Source organism: Netta rufina, assembly GCF_964035555.1.
Source record: "Netta rufina genome assembly, chromosome: 2".
Lineage (NCBI taxonomy): Eukaryota > Metazoa > Chordata > Aves > Anseriformes > Anatidae > Netta > Netta rufina.
Genome location: NC_140124.1, coordinates 56,968,046 through 56,984,061, shown reverse-complemented (window position 1 = coordinate 56,984,061; position 16,016 = coordinate 56,968,046). Strand labels below are relative to the sequence as shown.

The 16,016-nt window shown below is 36.1% G+C and overlaps 1 protein-coding gene across 1 annotated transcript in view; it reads right to left on the bottom strand.

Moving 5' to 3' along the window:
• The window catches only part of TPK1 (thiamin pyrophosphokinase 1), a 316,605-nt gene that overhangs the window by 281,398 nt on the left and 19,191 nt on the right, over positions 1–16,016 (bottom strand). The gene's annotated exons all lie outside the window — the stretch shown is intronic.

Below are 16,016 nucleotides of genomic sequence, written 5' to 3'. Positions count from 1 at the left end.
AGTTTATGGCCAACAGACAAATACAGACAGCAGGTTTATAAAAGGGCTCCCAAATCCTTTCTAGTGAAAGTTAGCTGGGGAATCTCAGCCTACAGCCGATGGAGCTGCAGGAAAATAATCTCAAACCAGTGTGTGATAACAACCAGATCCCAAAGAAAACATCAGACCCTTATCTATTTGCTCCTGGGCTCACTCCCCTTTCCAGTTACAAGCTGACTTAAAAAGATAGTGAAGCAGGTATAACATTTAACTCACAGCATAGGTCAATGCAACCACACACACATGCAGATGTAGGCACATATTGAACTTACTGAATGGGCACTAGAAGTTCTGGTGACGATTTTTTGACTACAATAAATATCCTATACACAAATATACTACACCCCAAACAAATGGAAGACTTTCAAGCTTGTTTTGTCAGAATAAAACAACCAAATGCTTTTTTCTTTCAGACCATTCAAGACTTAACCATGAACCAACTCTGTTTGTTGAAAAACGCTGAGTCAAATACCCTTCTCCATCACACTGACCTTAGAAATAGAACTAACATAACAGCTAATTTCACCTCACGTACCAGTAAAGACAGCTTATCCTCTCATCTGTAATTTACTACCCGTTCCCAATCCACTGTGGTACTTCCCATTCCCTTGAACATTCCTCTTCTGCATCTTGGGAGCTATTACAGATCTCACATCAGTCCACTCCCTATTCGCCAACAACCTCTTCAAGGACGACTTGAAACTGTTCTCAGTCATTTTAGCTTACCGTTTTAAAATCTGTCCTAAAACAAGTTGCAATTGTTACTGTTAGGTAACGTTCACAATCAAGGTTTGTCTCAAACTCTGCTCCTGAGAATGATTTGCAAGAGGAGGAACTCTTTCCTGACTTTAAACTGCTCATATCTCATCACTAAATGGTTATGGGAAAAAAAAAAAAAAAAGAAAAAAAAAAAAAAAGACAATTATTTTCAGTATGCCTTTATTTAAAAAGTATAAGTCATGCCTCATTAACTGATGAGTAAATGCAGACTCATCTGCCTGTTTTCAAGGGGAAGGTTTCTCCTGTTTTCCCACTGATCATGCTCCCCTTCCCCAGATTCCTCACTTCACAGAAATTCTTCCTACAGCACAGAAGATCCAGGCACAAGAAATGCTTTGTGCCCCCTCAAATGTGTCATACAACCCTCAGGGAACATAAGACCCACAAAAACTTAGAAAGCACACAAGAGAAAATGGCTATTATTTTGAAAGGAAAAAAAGAACCGAGTAAGAAAGGTTTGGAACTAAACTGTTCAAGCTCACTTGTGATACTTAGTCATCTCAAACAGCAGTCTTAAAGTGCAGAATGTTTGGATTTGGGTGTTTTTCTTTTTCCTTCTATAGACTCTACAGACTTTTAGCAAGCCTTAACCAGCCAAAATACAAACGTGCTTTCAAAACTCCCACCCACACACCATATTTATACATGGGGACAGCACATAAGGATGATCTTTGCTCAGTACCACCACCTCCAGTAAGGCTCATAACTGTTTGATGCCTGCCAGCATCACCGGTACAGTACATAAAGAATACACTTTGAGCTAAAAACCATGCCATTTGCACCTCAGAAAAATAATGATGCTATGGGATAAAGTGAACTAGAATCAAGCAGCAAATAGGTTTAAACCAGTGTAATTGTGTCAAATAAACTCAAACACACAGAAGAATGAATGGTGTTTTTCTCTTTCATTGCTTTTATCACATTACTCACACATTGTGGGTCCTCGTGCAAGAACTTTTGTTTGAAAGGAAAATAAATGGGCGGGGAGGGAGCTAAGGCAAGGAAGGGTGTTCCCAGCATGAAAGTGTATTAGACAGATATAAAAATGTTCACTGATAGAGATGACTCTTTGGGAAACCAGTGGAACGTGAGTTGGGTCAGGAGAGGTCACAGAAGCACAGACATGAGACTCAAGCTTTGCGAGGTGAAGGCACTAAAAAGTTTTGAGACTGAATATGACAGTAATTGGGACAAAAGGAACCTTTCCTACACCAACACAGTGTACATCTTGGTATACCCTTGCCTGTTATACTGAAGTGCTCTATTAGCTAATTCCTGTCATACCCCACCATCATCTTACAAACTTCAGCAAGTACAGCTCTGAGTCTTCCTTTACACCTGTGCTTCTTACTGTGATACTTCTCACACTATCCCATACTTTTCAGTGCTCTTCTCAATCAGTATGCACCAGAGTGGGCATGATATTTAGTGCAAGTTCAAAAGATAAAACCAGAGGTAGCAGATACCTTGTACACTTGTATACTAATGTATTTTGAGGCCCGTCACACAGTCACTCTCATCTGTACAGCTGTACCATACTGATTTTATGCCATTCCAGTTTTTAAAACCAGAAGTACTTTCTATATCCTATATTAGGGTTCTATATTCTATACAGAACCCTAAGGATATTACACCGCTCTTACAAATGTGCTATCCAAACTCTAGCTCACTTGACAATACCTTTTCCCATAACCTCCCAGTACACTCTCAGTAGCATTCGGTTTAATTATAGATTTAAGGCCTATTACCAAGATGTTTTGTTTTGTTAAAAAAAAAAAAATAAATGAATAAAATTAATTAAAAACCCTCACACATACAACCCTCAGACTACGCTTTTATTTGCCTTACAGCAGAACTTACCCATATGTATGTATGTGTATATATATATATATATATATATACACACACTGCATATATATATATATACATACATATTTGGAACTTGGTTTACCAAGACCCTAAAAATGTTTCAAAAATGTCCGAAGAGGTCTAAGTTGCATTACTAGCACAGATAAAACTATGCCTGAACTACACTGGTTCAACAGAATTGTTACCCACTTTCTATATTGAAGAAATGATGTTTGAATCACAGAGGAAAAAGTTGAAAGTACTAAAATTATAAAAAAAGGACTGTAGGATGCTTTTTACATTTCAGTTGCAAAAATGGCATAATCTGCAAGGCTTTTTTTGGTCAAGAACCAGGCTCCAGTGTGATTAGCATTACCAAAGATGCACAAGTTTTTTCATGGAAGTAATCAGAAGAATAATAAGCAAGGTTTGCTAAATCATCTAAATAGCTTGACGCCTTGAGAAAAAAACAAAAACAACAACGACAACCCCACACTATTTTCTTCCTGTCTGCAGTAACAGTATTAACCATAACTATACTCCAAATTTGCTTTGTAAAAAAAAAAAAAAAAAGAAAAAAGAAAAAAAAATGATGATGTGAATAACCGCAACTAGGGAATAATGCCATGCACCAATACATGCTGGGGGCTGAATGACTGGATAGCAGCTTTGCAGGAAATAACCTGGGGGTGTTGGTGGACACCAAGTTGAACATGAGCCAGCAGCATGTCCTTACAGCAAAGAAGGCTAATGGTATACTGCACTAGGCAAAATATTGGCTACAGGTCAAATGAAATGATCCTCCCCTCTACTCAGCACTGGTGACGGTAGACCTGGAATAATGTGTCCAGTTTCAGGTCTCCCAGTACAAGAGAGACATGGGCATACTGGAGAGAGTCTAATGAAGGGCCACAAAGATGATGAAGGACTGGATCATCCTCCTGTGAGAAAAGGCTGAGAGAGCTGGGACTGTCCAGCCTGGAGAGGAGAAGGCTCCAGGGATCTTAATGATCTGTATTAATACCTGAAGGGTATACGTGGGATGGAGCCACGCTCTTTTCAGTGGTGCCTAGTGATGGAACAAGAGGCAATTTCCCCTGTTTTATTCTGATCAAACATCTGTTCTGCAGTTGTTTTATGCATTTTGTTCAATTCCCACTGAGAATGTAGAGGGAATAGTGTTAAAAAAGTTGTTCTGAAAAATAGTCTAACATAGCTGTGGTCAGTGCATGAGGAACTACTCCAACCACAGTGCAAAACAGCACTCCCCACGGACTGCCTGCAAAGTATTGTTTTTATCTCAAGGTTTTGCAGTAATTTCTGAGAGCAAAGAATGTTTTTGCTTGATGTTATATGCTATCATTTTTGCAATATTTTAAAATTGGTCACAAAAGACTATGTTTATTGACTCTACAATGTTAAACAGAGAATGTCATAACTCTTTCAAAGAAACTATGAATGCAGAGTTATATAAATTCAAAAATTAATGAAGTGTATTGCAAAGAAAACTCATGGGATTCTTTTGGTTTATTTTAAATATCTGGCAAACTTTTTTTTTTTTTTTTTTTTTTTTTTTTTTACACTTTTAAGCAAACACTAGCAGGCTGAACAGGTCAAAGAAGGTTGGATAGAGTAATTGAGTACAGTTTAAGAACATGAGCAGTTTGTTCTTGCTGATAAATTAGACAGCTGCTCTGAATTACATTTCATGCTGTTTTCACACAACAGCTAATTTCCTCCTGCTAGTTCTAAAGCTACTTGGAACTGTACGCAATTAACTCCACCACCTTTCCTTTATCCTTCAAAAAGCATCAATTTTGTTTGCTTACAGTTAGGTCTCTACATATTTTCCTTTCTTCCTCTCCCCTATAAGATTATAAAAAATGATACATATTTGTAATAGAGGAAATGCATTAGCAGCATAATGCAAGTTCTAAAATGAGTAAGTTATATGATATTTCTGGAGAGGAAAAAAGTGTCCAGTCTTGCACTATGGAATACCCATATTGCTGCAAGCTCCAATTAACTCTTTCCTCATTTTCAACATATTTTACACCTTAAACACCACCACCACCACCCCTTATTTGGGAAAACAGTACTAAATGTCAGCTTTTTGTTTTATGAATATAATTTACAGACTTCAAACTACTTTCAATTAATATTATGCAAACTGTATTATAACTGGATGGAACATGATGCTACAATCTTTTTTAATTGAAAAGATTAGGAAAAAACAAAGGAAAGTCATTATGAGAGAACATTTGTCAAGAATAAGGTCACAATTGCTGTTTAATACAAATACGCACATGAAACACGCTTTTAGAAAGATGTCTCTCTTTAAATGGTATGATTAATACATACCACAGTAGATTCATGGCAAAGGAGTAAAATGCTTCTTTAATGAATAGCTTTTAAGATTGTTGAAGAGATTTATTTTTATTTTTTTTATTTTTTTTTGGGGGGGAGGGGGGACGGGGGGAGGGACGCACAACAGTTAAAGCACATGCTTTACTTTAAACGCAAGCTTAAATTCTCTCTTGTTGGCCAAGCTTGAGTGCAACAGGTGCATGTGCTGCATTACTAGGCTGAAAGGAACGAGGCTTTCTGTTTCATTTCAAAGAGACCTCTAAGAACTTTATCCCTAATTCATAGAAATTATCTATCATCTTAATAACTCTACTGACTTCAGTATGCTGTATTTAGTTCTTGGGTATTAAAAAATAACGCATTAAATAATCTAAGTAAATTATAAATACGTTCACATCTAATATAAAGCCTTACAGTACTCCTCACGTACAGCAGCTGAAGCCAGCATCAACAGCAAGCTCATTTACCATGTTCTGCAAACTTGTTAATTCTCTTTTTAATCATCACTTTTTATCATTGTTAATAATATTTTTAAAACCATAATGATATGTATAGTTTGGGTTTAGTGGAGATGTTTCACGGCAGCCAGATTTTAACAGTAAACAAAGAAGTAGAATTTGTTATTCTTGCAGTTATGATTAAATTAAAATAACATATTACCTTGCAATTCAAATTACATTTTGGCATTCCTCTAGCTAATTGTGTAGGCAAATATTAAATCGTTTTCAAGCACACTACATTCTGAAGGTTCAAATCAGATATTGCTGTAACAACTGTAAACTGTTCTTTATCCTGCTCTTTACTGTTCAATTTAAGGCATTTTTTTTTTAGTTCAAAAATTTTTTTTGACACTAAAACACAAAAACAGGGAAAAAGAACCTCATTCCACATTCTGCTAAGTCATTAAAAACTGGCATATATGAGTTGAAAACACTTGCACCAAGTCATTAATCACATCCTCACATTTTAACCAACTTTTCCAGGAGCGAGCAGCATTTGAATAACGTCTGTTCACAGCTGTTTTGATCCACACTGATATGCAGACAGAGCTTTTGTTTGTTTGTTTTACAAAGGGAATTTCTAAGTTACTTACTCATTTGAGGAACAAGTATAGCCCCAAAGAAATGAGAAAGATGAAGTTACTGGGAGGTGTATTCCTTTAACTCAGGCTGAATTTTGGCCTTAAATAACCACCTTCTCCCAGGTAATTAGTAACTTTTATTGGAGGATGCAGTTCATAATTCTGTGTTAGTATCTTCCCTGAGAAAAAGAAGAAACCTTGCTCGGTTTCTTATGACAGTTCTCAGGCCAAACACAATTGATGTACAAGTATTTTTGCTGAAGCCGTCTGAGGGCTTTGGCACAAAATACACGTGAAGTGGATTTTTATAGTATCAGCTTAAAAACCCCCTCCCATCTGTTTTGCTGAGGTAGCTGCATGGATACTCTTAACTCACCACAAAGAGATTAAATGAGTCAAGTTAAGCTTTTTATACATTTATTTTAAACCAATTTGCTTACAGCAAAACTTGCTATCCCTCTTACACTTCTCATATATTTCTCCTGTTGACATCAAAAGCCAGTCCTATAAAATTTTAACCCCAACCACTACTGAAATGCTTTGAGAAAGCAGAAGACTTCTTCAAATAATGTGTAAATATGATTAATCAAGTATTATTCAATACATATTAGTATTTAAAGCATTTACAACAGCAGTGCGTAACTTCGCATGTGAATTATCAGTCCCCTAATCACCATCCTATTGCCTTTTTTTAAAAACAATCTTATTTTGGACTGGCTGCTCTTTGTTACCAGTGGTGGCAACCACTCCTCAAGCAGAACTACTGCTTGATTTACATAAGGAAAGCAGAATTCATGGCTTTTGTTTATTTGTTTTAATTTATATTTAGTATTTGTGCTGCTGTTGATTTTTTAAGGAAGAAGTATCAACAGCTTGCTGCTCTCCTGTACATATTTAGAGCTTCACTGACATCAGTAGGTCTGTGCAAGAGGACAAGGTCTACTACAGGCTGTTATACAACACTCATTTATTTTAAACAGTGCAGGTGGAATGAGTTAAAAAAAAAAAAAAAAAAAAAAAAAAAAGCAAGTTTCTGAAACAGCAATGGATACTGTTGTTTACTGTCTTCCAGTACCTGCTTGGAAGACTTGTAAAGCAGTCTCACAGAAGCAGCCTTTCTTTAAAACCGCTGCTATGTAAGAGCTATGCAGGATAATGTAGTAAGAACACTGCTATTTGTTAACAAGGAAACTTTATAGCAATGGAGAATAACATGCTACAGCTGGACAACACAAATTAAGAGACATTCAAACAATCTGTGAACCAAACAAAACAGAGTAGGCAAATTCAGAGGCTTTAATCCAAAGCACTGAATAATATTTTGGATGAAGTCACTACTAGCCAGCTGTAAAACAAACACAGCAAAAGACCCCTTTTTAATATCACAAAGCTATGATTTATTGGTCCCTCACAGAATCTGATGGAAGAGGACAAGATTTTAATTAAAAGAAGTGATTAAGTGCAAATCCTTCCCAAGCTTTTCATGGCAATCGTGCTTCAGAGTGATTTGAAGAGCCGCAGCGAGGCTGAGTCTGTATGCTTAGAAAGAAAAGGTATATTCATAACCTGATTAATTGCATTGCATTAAGGCTCTACTTAAGATAGAGGCAGTTGCTAGCTCTCAGCAGGAAATAACCAACAAAACTACCACTGAAGAACAACTTCTTTTTCCCTCTTGGAAAATTAGCAAAGCTGCTCTTAAGTCTTTCAGAGCATTTTAGTGGATTCAAAATTACTGAAACTCTTCTCTTTGTTTTAGTCATTCTAATGACAAAGAACTGAATCATGTTTAAGTGGAGCTATGTTTCCCCCGTTTTCTAGCAGGGGGAAGTATAATAGAAATAGATGAAACTGAATGTTGCTTCTTACTGAAGGTAACACTTTTATTTAACTCAGCACTACAAGGAGGCTTTCTTTTAGAAGAGGTTTCAGCCTAGAAAGTTTAACAGAGTAATGCTGTACTCCCCTCCCCCTAATTTTCAAGGAATAAGCTGGAAATACCATACTGGTTTGCGTACTATTTTCTCATAAATAAACCAACAAGGCACTAATCTACCTCTGCAACCTCTCATTCCTCTTGGAGCAACCATAATATGATGAGACCTATGATTTCTTCACTAAACGTTTCCTAAGTGTCCTCTTCCCCCCCAGTAGGTTTCTCTTGAAATTTTGCTTTTAACATCCATTTGTTTGCATCTGTACACATTTCTCCTATTTCAATTTTATTAATATTTATAAAGCAATTGGCATAAAACATTTATTAAAGCCAAGAATATAATCCCAAACACATCTCTTACTATAAAAGTTCAAGCACGAAGAAAATTGCATACACAAAATTAATACAGAAGGGACCTTAAGAAACCATTTAATAAATCCATTTGATGAAAAACATAAAAATATATACCTAACATATCAAGACAGAGGTTAGAAAGTAAAAGCTAAGCCATAAATAGCAAACTGACAAAAATGACATTCAGGAGTCATATGAAAAAGGAAAGGAGTTTATGTCTATACAGGGATGAGGAAGACTTTCAAGTGCAAGTAACTACATGGAAAAGCATGTGGAACTGAAATGACTGAAAGAGAAATCAGTAGAAAAAGTGGCTTGAGAGGGAAAAAGACGGATCCAAAAAGAAACTAATAGAAATCCACAGTTTTCACCTAACTCAGAAACATATAGCAGATACCCATTCATGAATGGATGAGATGGTTCCCCCAGTGCTTCTCAGTAAAATGCTTTTAGATCACAACACAGAGATATGAAATGAAGGTACAGGAACTGAAGTTCAGAAGAAGCAGAAAAATTCTGTAACCTTAGTAACACAGTAAGCAACACAATGATAAAAAGCATGTGGAACAAATGGTCTCTTTCAGTCTAAGGCACCATGCTGCTATCAGTGTCCAAGCCAAGTAAAACTAAATCATCATCACGTACAACAAATACTTCACGTGCTCAGCTGCCAGCCAGGTAGCTGGCATGCTCACATTTGGAAGCACTGCCATTTAAACGCAGCTAAGGCTAAGTGGCACGACACTTTTCACTGAGCACACACCAGGCACCATCCTGTGCACTCCTGTGGCCTGAGTTCTTTGGAGCTGCTTGGTGTGGTAATAAAACAAGCATTCAAAATAAAATAACACTGCAAGTTAATGACTGGATTATCTATCTACACGTTATGCAGGAGTCTCATTTCTCTTGTTCTGACATGGGATTTGACCCTCAAACTATGAATACTCTTCCAAACACACATTTTTGTTACACCCGTGTTCCCATAAAAACTGTTTTCACATAAAAATCCTCCACCATCTCTAGCTAATACCTACTCCATTGGGTATAATGAAATGTGATATTTTCTTCCAAAAGTGTAAGAAAAAAAGTATTCCAGTGGGAAAAACTCCAGAGAAGTAAAATGCATTATCAGAACTGCATTTTATTGCAATTATGCAATATTAAATTACTCAACTAGAATTCTGTCTGAACAAGGCAATGCAGAATTTAAAGCCTCTTCTTGTTTACACACAATTTACAACAAGTTGATTTCATAGATTTCTGTTGAGTCAGTACTGATTTACATCTTAAGAATTACTTTGTCTGGCTAGAAATCACCCTGTGAGGCCTCCTGACTTGGTCAGTTGCACATGCAATATCAACTATCAGAAAGAAGACTTAAAAGCACCTAACAATGAAGTCTGTAGTTTTTCTACAAAGTATGTCATTATGAAATAAAGAAATTGAGTGTATTTTGGTGAGTGTGAATTTACTGAAGGAAAATCACATCAGATTTTTTTTTCTTTAGTTTTCAGAAGAGTTACACCACAAAATCTGGAACTGCATGTAAATGTGACACGAAACTGCACAGAAAATTATCAATTACACTATAGAAAACACGTCTCAGTATATGAGGGCTAAATAGGGATAGACATTGTCTGAAGGGCAAATGATACCTATTTGTTTCAAAAGGAAAAATATCAAACTAAAGAATACTCACGTGGACCCTCAGAGATCAGTGCTAAGACTAGTCTTAATATTTTAATTAACAGATGTGGCTTAAGATGAAGCTTGCTAATGACAAAGTCAGAAGGCATGGTCAACACAAAGAAGTAGATTAGTACCTCATAGAATTTAATGCATGGCTTTGAGGATTAAGTGGCAGAAATTGAATGAAACTCAGTAATACCAGAAGCAGCAGTGTGTTTTGGGATCTACATGTGTTTCAGGGTCTAAAAACAAATAATTGTGCTATATATGCTTGTTGCTCGTTGGCTAGCAACACCTTATGAAAAGTACATAGGTATGCCAACTGGTCCTAAGATTGCTACAAGTCAAAAAAAAGTTCTAAACACAATCTGATGTTGCATTTGGTAGATACAGAACAAAAAAAAATGTGTAAAAGATGCAGAACCTCCTATGGAAGATCCCACGAAGGAAAACGGGACTGGAAGAAAAATGATCACACAAAAATTAATAGGTATGGATAAACTGTCCATGAATTTATGAGGGAAATTAGAAGACCATTCCTAGATGCATCTCATTTGCAAAGCAAAAAAAACCACTCTACCTGTATCTAGTTATAAAATTATGTAATCTAATACTGGAATGCATAAAACAGCTTATAAACTCAGCATTTTTCTCCCATTTGGGAATATATTCACCATACTATCAACTGTCAAGAGGGACTGAGAAACTGAACAGTTTCTGAACAACTCTGTGTTCCATCACTGGAGACTGAGTACTACGAGGTGCTAGACATTAATGACTCACTTGCTTTTCAACACACATTCATAACACTTTTAAAAATAAGAGTTAAAGAACAACTATTTACTAGCTATAACGCAGCAGCCTCTATCAAGTAGTAGCGTTATAGGTCCACAAAACAAAAGCCAATTAAGGTCTACTGCTGCACCCCTTGGTTCAAGTGAACTCTCCTCCTTAGCTGTCATTTCAGTAAGGTCTGAACAGAACAAAACAAAAGAGGACATGTTGCTCAGTGATTAATTCTCTTGAGATCTATACTCAATAGGGCTTTTTCTATAGTCAGCACAGAGTGTTGACAGATAGTTATGGGTGTATTTACTTAGCTTTTACTGGAAGACTGGTTAGCAAACAAGTTTTTATCACTCCATTCTGATGGGAAATCTGTATTGCAAACTGTAATGCTTGATGGCTCAAAATAAGCTCTTTATTTTTAAACATCTATAAGTAATTAGAGCTTTTTTTTTTTTTTCCCTCCCTTAAATAAGGCTAGAATACTCTGCAACTCTGCATGTTGCAGGCAGTTTTTTGATGTATTTTTCCTGAGCTCAGGTAGGTACTCTGCACGTACACTGAGTTTCTTAAATATTCACATAAAAGCCAGATTTGCTTTAACACAGCTTTCAAGTAACAATAATAAAAACAAAACAAAAAACAGAACTATTTAGGCATATTATTCTTTTGTAAGGGAGAGACGAATCTAAACACTTTCCTGTATCATTTTCCTCAGCTCTCTGCCATAATCATCATTAATATAATTGTTTTGCATTTACATAGTTCTCCATGCAAGGAGCTCAACCACTTTACAAAGCAATGAAGAGGAAAAGCTCTTCTATCCTTTAACGTGCTAGGAGATGTGCTTGCATTCATGGGGAATAGTTAATATGTGAAATCAAATCCCTACCAAACATTGTACTATTCAAATGCCCTTTAAGATCTCACATAGTGTTTATTTACTGTTGAGGAAAAGTGATGATAACAGTTCAGATAACAGAAGAAATACAATTCATTACACTGAAGATAAGTCTGACAGGACTTTACCGATATCTGAAAGATAATACTCCTACATGTACTTTGAGAGTGACAGCAAAGCCTGCTGAAAAAAAGTACGCACAAAATACTTTATTCACAGAATGGCTAAGGTTTGAAGGAACTTCTAGAGGTCATTTGGTCTAACCTCCCTGGAGTCCACCCAGGACCATGTCCAGGAGGTTTTTGAAGATCTCCAAGGAAGGAGACTCCCCAACCTCTGTGGGCAACCTGTGACAGTGCTGTTACCTGTACAGTAAGGAAGCATTTGCTGATGTTTCAAAGCAACCTCCCGCACTTCGGTTTGTGCCCATCACCTCACGTCCTGTCACTGACTGCATTACCCTACATTATTTAGTACCTCAAGTAAGAACCTTTAGGAATAATGAAGCAGCATAAAATTCAGCTCTGGATAAGACTGCTTTCTGCAATTACATCTTCACAATGTAAGAGTTTTTCTGCATACAGATTTGTACTCACCTAAACTAATGCTACAAAACTTGGCTTCAATGAGAATCTTGCCACCAATTTCAAAGGGTACAGTATTTGACCTCCAATTTTGCTAAAATTAAATCAAAATATAATATAGATGGATTTATCTTGATCATTTCCCTCCCAGTCCTCCCAACACCCTGTTAAGCTGAATGAAGTGACTAAGGTGGTTATAAGGTGATCACCGCAAAGCCAGCGAGGGGACAGGTAGTCTCTGTGCAGCCTTTGGAGCTAACCTGTCCCCTGCACACTGAGACAGACCAGGGGGGCTCACTCTGCCTCCATGCCACCTGGGGCAAAGCAATGTTCAGCAGAGGAGCAGTAACAAACATGCAGAGCATATGATTGGGAACAATATAAAATCTCAGTCTACAACAATTATTTCTTCAGTTAAAAGCAACCTACACCTTTAGCTCTGCAGAAACCAGGTACTACATTCTGGAAAAAAAATATAAAAAAGATCTATTATCCCATTGTTTTGACTTTGGCAATTACAAGCATTTCACACTTCGGGAAGAGCAGAAGAAACCAGTCTGGAATGAAACAATGCTTCCCTCATAGTATCATAGAGCAACTGGTGGTTAGAGACTTGCTGAAGCAGAGGTTGCATGCAGGCCTTTACCAGCCACTGCTATTTATTTCTCCATGAATATCTCTAATCCTTCTAAAGCTCTTAATACTTTTAATTTCCCCCATATCCATGACAATGAGTTTACGATTTAATTGCACTCCACACAAAAATTACTTTCTTTATTTGCTTCAAAACTTCTCTGCAGCCATTTCATTTTACACCCTCAGCACTGGAAGAAAACAAAAGAATTGGTCCCAGTTTGCCTTTTTTTCTTCTTCCCCTGGTAATAATTATGACTTTATATGCTTCTGCTGCATTTTCTGTCTTTTCTTTTCCAAGCTGAAATTCTAATCCACTTAGTCCCTTCATATGGAAACAATCCCTAACACCAGACATCCTACCTGTACGCTCAATGCAGTCCCACCCTGTGTCTGTCTAACCAAGGAACAAACAGATCTCTTACAGCACTCAGTGATCCAAGTCAAACTTCTGTTTTCACACTGTACGGCACACATTTGAAGTATCTTAGCAACTGATTAAAGAACTTTAATATAAGAAATACAATAAGTGCTAGCATGAATGGGAACAAAAATATCAAAATTAATGAGGAAATATTGAAGCATATTAGGTGAGAAACCAACAATAGATACATCTTAGTTAAAACTGTATATGGCTTAATTATGCCTAGTTTGAAATGATTATTTCCATCTCATAATTCACCATAGGTCTTTACATTGCATAATGATCTTTTCTTTGCCAGGATTGTTCAGCAAACATATGAACATTAACAGAAAATGAATACTCATCTGAATTACCTTACATTATCTTACCTTCCCTTTTTGAAGTATAGGTATAAATTACTGTTACCTTGGATTTTACATAAGGGTTATATTATTTATAGAAGTAGTCTTTCCTCAACTGTCAGTTTTTCTGTTGTCTTACAAAGAAGTATAAGCTGACATTAAATTTAAAGCACATTGGAAGGAAATTATTTCTTTAAGAACTACATATATTTCATCATGTAGTACTAGGCTCTGAGTTTACAGAAGGAAAACATCTAGCAGGTAGAGCAAACTGGGAAGTTGGAGAAAACATCTGAAAATAAACATTCATATGTAAAATATAAATATTTTATGAATATACACTAATATAAATAATATAAATATTCATATTCAAATCCTGAATTATTTGCAGAAAAGGTGAACTTTGATAATTTTTGTTTTTGGAATCTCTGAAGCTTTTAAGCTATCCCCCTTGTCATGCTCTAAGTGAAATATTTCATTGAGAGAATTTTCACTGCCAGAGCATGAACTTCAACAGTCATACTTGAAATCTGACATTTTAAGATGGTTTAAATTAAAATGCTTTGGTTGATCACAGTTAAAATGCGGTGACGTTGTTGAGAATGCATCTTGTCCAAATTATGGATAAAGGCATCTTTTAAAAATCTGCAGAACTTTCCTGGAAAATCTTCTTTCAACCCAATAAAGGTATAGGATGTCTGAATACAGATGCTCATCTCATTTTTCTAAATTCAATTTCTTCTATGACAAATGCTAATGACTCCTCAGCTCTTTGCTCCTCCAAGAACAACCTGCTTCACAACAAAAACACTAATGATGTAGTGAGTAAATGGTGTCTGAGCAATGTAACCTTCCCAGCAGAGCTAGAACCCCTGCAGTATCACTGCATCCCCCTACAAGAGCCTGCGATCTTCTAATATCCACAAATGGCCTGGCAGCATGCTGTTAAAATGAATGACTACACTCTGAAAACCAAGAAGTGTCATGATACTGCTGGCACATGTGCATGCACACACAAGAAAGCAGTATTCCTGTTAAAGATGTAAAAGAAAGGTGAGCTGAAAATGATGTGGTAGTCTTCCATGATCACTTAGAAGAAATGTAATTTCTTCTATGTACTTTCAGTGAAAGGTAGGGAATACTGAAGAGCATTTCAAGAACTGAAACATACCTGCCTGCAGCATGTTAGCTGTCAACAAGGAGTAAATCTTTCTGTTGATTTTAACCCAACAGAAAATGGAACCAAAATACTATGAGAAACAATGACTGCACACACATCTTTTCTTGTAAAACTAACATCCACATCTGTTGTTAACACACAAAAATTATCAACAATTTGGATTTAGAAAATAGCACTTGTTTATTACGTCTTAATATAAATATATTTAAGATCCGTATCACTCCAAAGCTGTTTTCCCATACAGAACACATAGACTTTTAGTGACATCTGAAAATATCACCAACTGATTATACTTTTTTTTTTTTTTTTTTTTAAATCAAATTTCTTCACAACTTAATTCTTACAGAAAAAAAATCCAATACAAAATAAAAACGTTAATTTAGAAAGTTTTGGGAAAAATGTTGCAGACAATACAACTACATGCTCAGGAAATTAATTCTGTAGACGATGTGGAAAATTCTGTAGACGATGTGGAAAATTCTGTAGACGATATGGAAAAGATGGCTTATAAAGTTAACGAGATATTACTTAAGGCAGGAGAAACAATTAGACTATTAACAGTGAAGATAAAGCAAACATTTTGCCATCAAATATAATGAAACCAATTAAAAGGCAAGTGAAAATTAAGACACGAATATGAAAACAAAAACAAGATAAAAGGTAAGAGTTAACAGACTACAAAATCCAAACCAACATATTCAAGCACAAATCCCCTATAAGAACCTGGATGGACTGTGGTTTATTTTTTGTATACACCAAAACTAAAAGATCTATCGTGCTTTGGGTTCGTCTTTTTTATTTTATTTTTTCAATAAAGTGATATTAAGTACCAGAAACAAAACTAATCGCAAGGGTATAACAGAGAAAAATGAGTGCTGAAAAAGCAGTAAGCTGTGTCATGCAGTTAGCTAATCACTCTGAAAAATGTGTGAGGTTAAAAAGGGTAGATTCTTATCTAAGACATCATAGGTACATGCAACAATAGAGGTCTAAGTCTACAGATTGTTTTATAAAATAGTTTTTCTGACACTCCGGAACGTGCCAGATCTTATCCTCCTTACACTACAACTCTA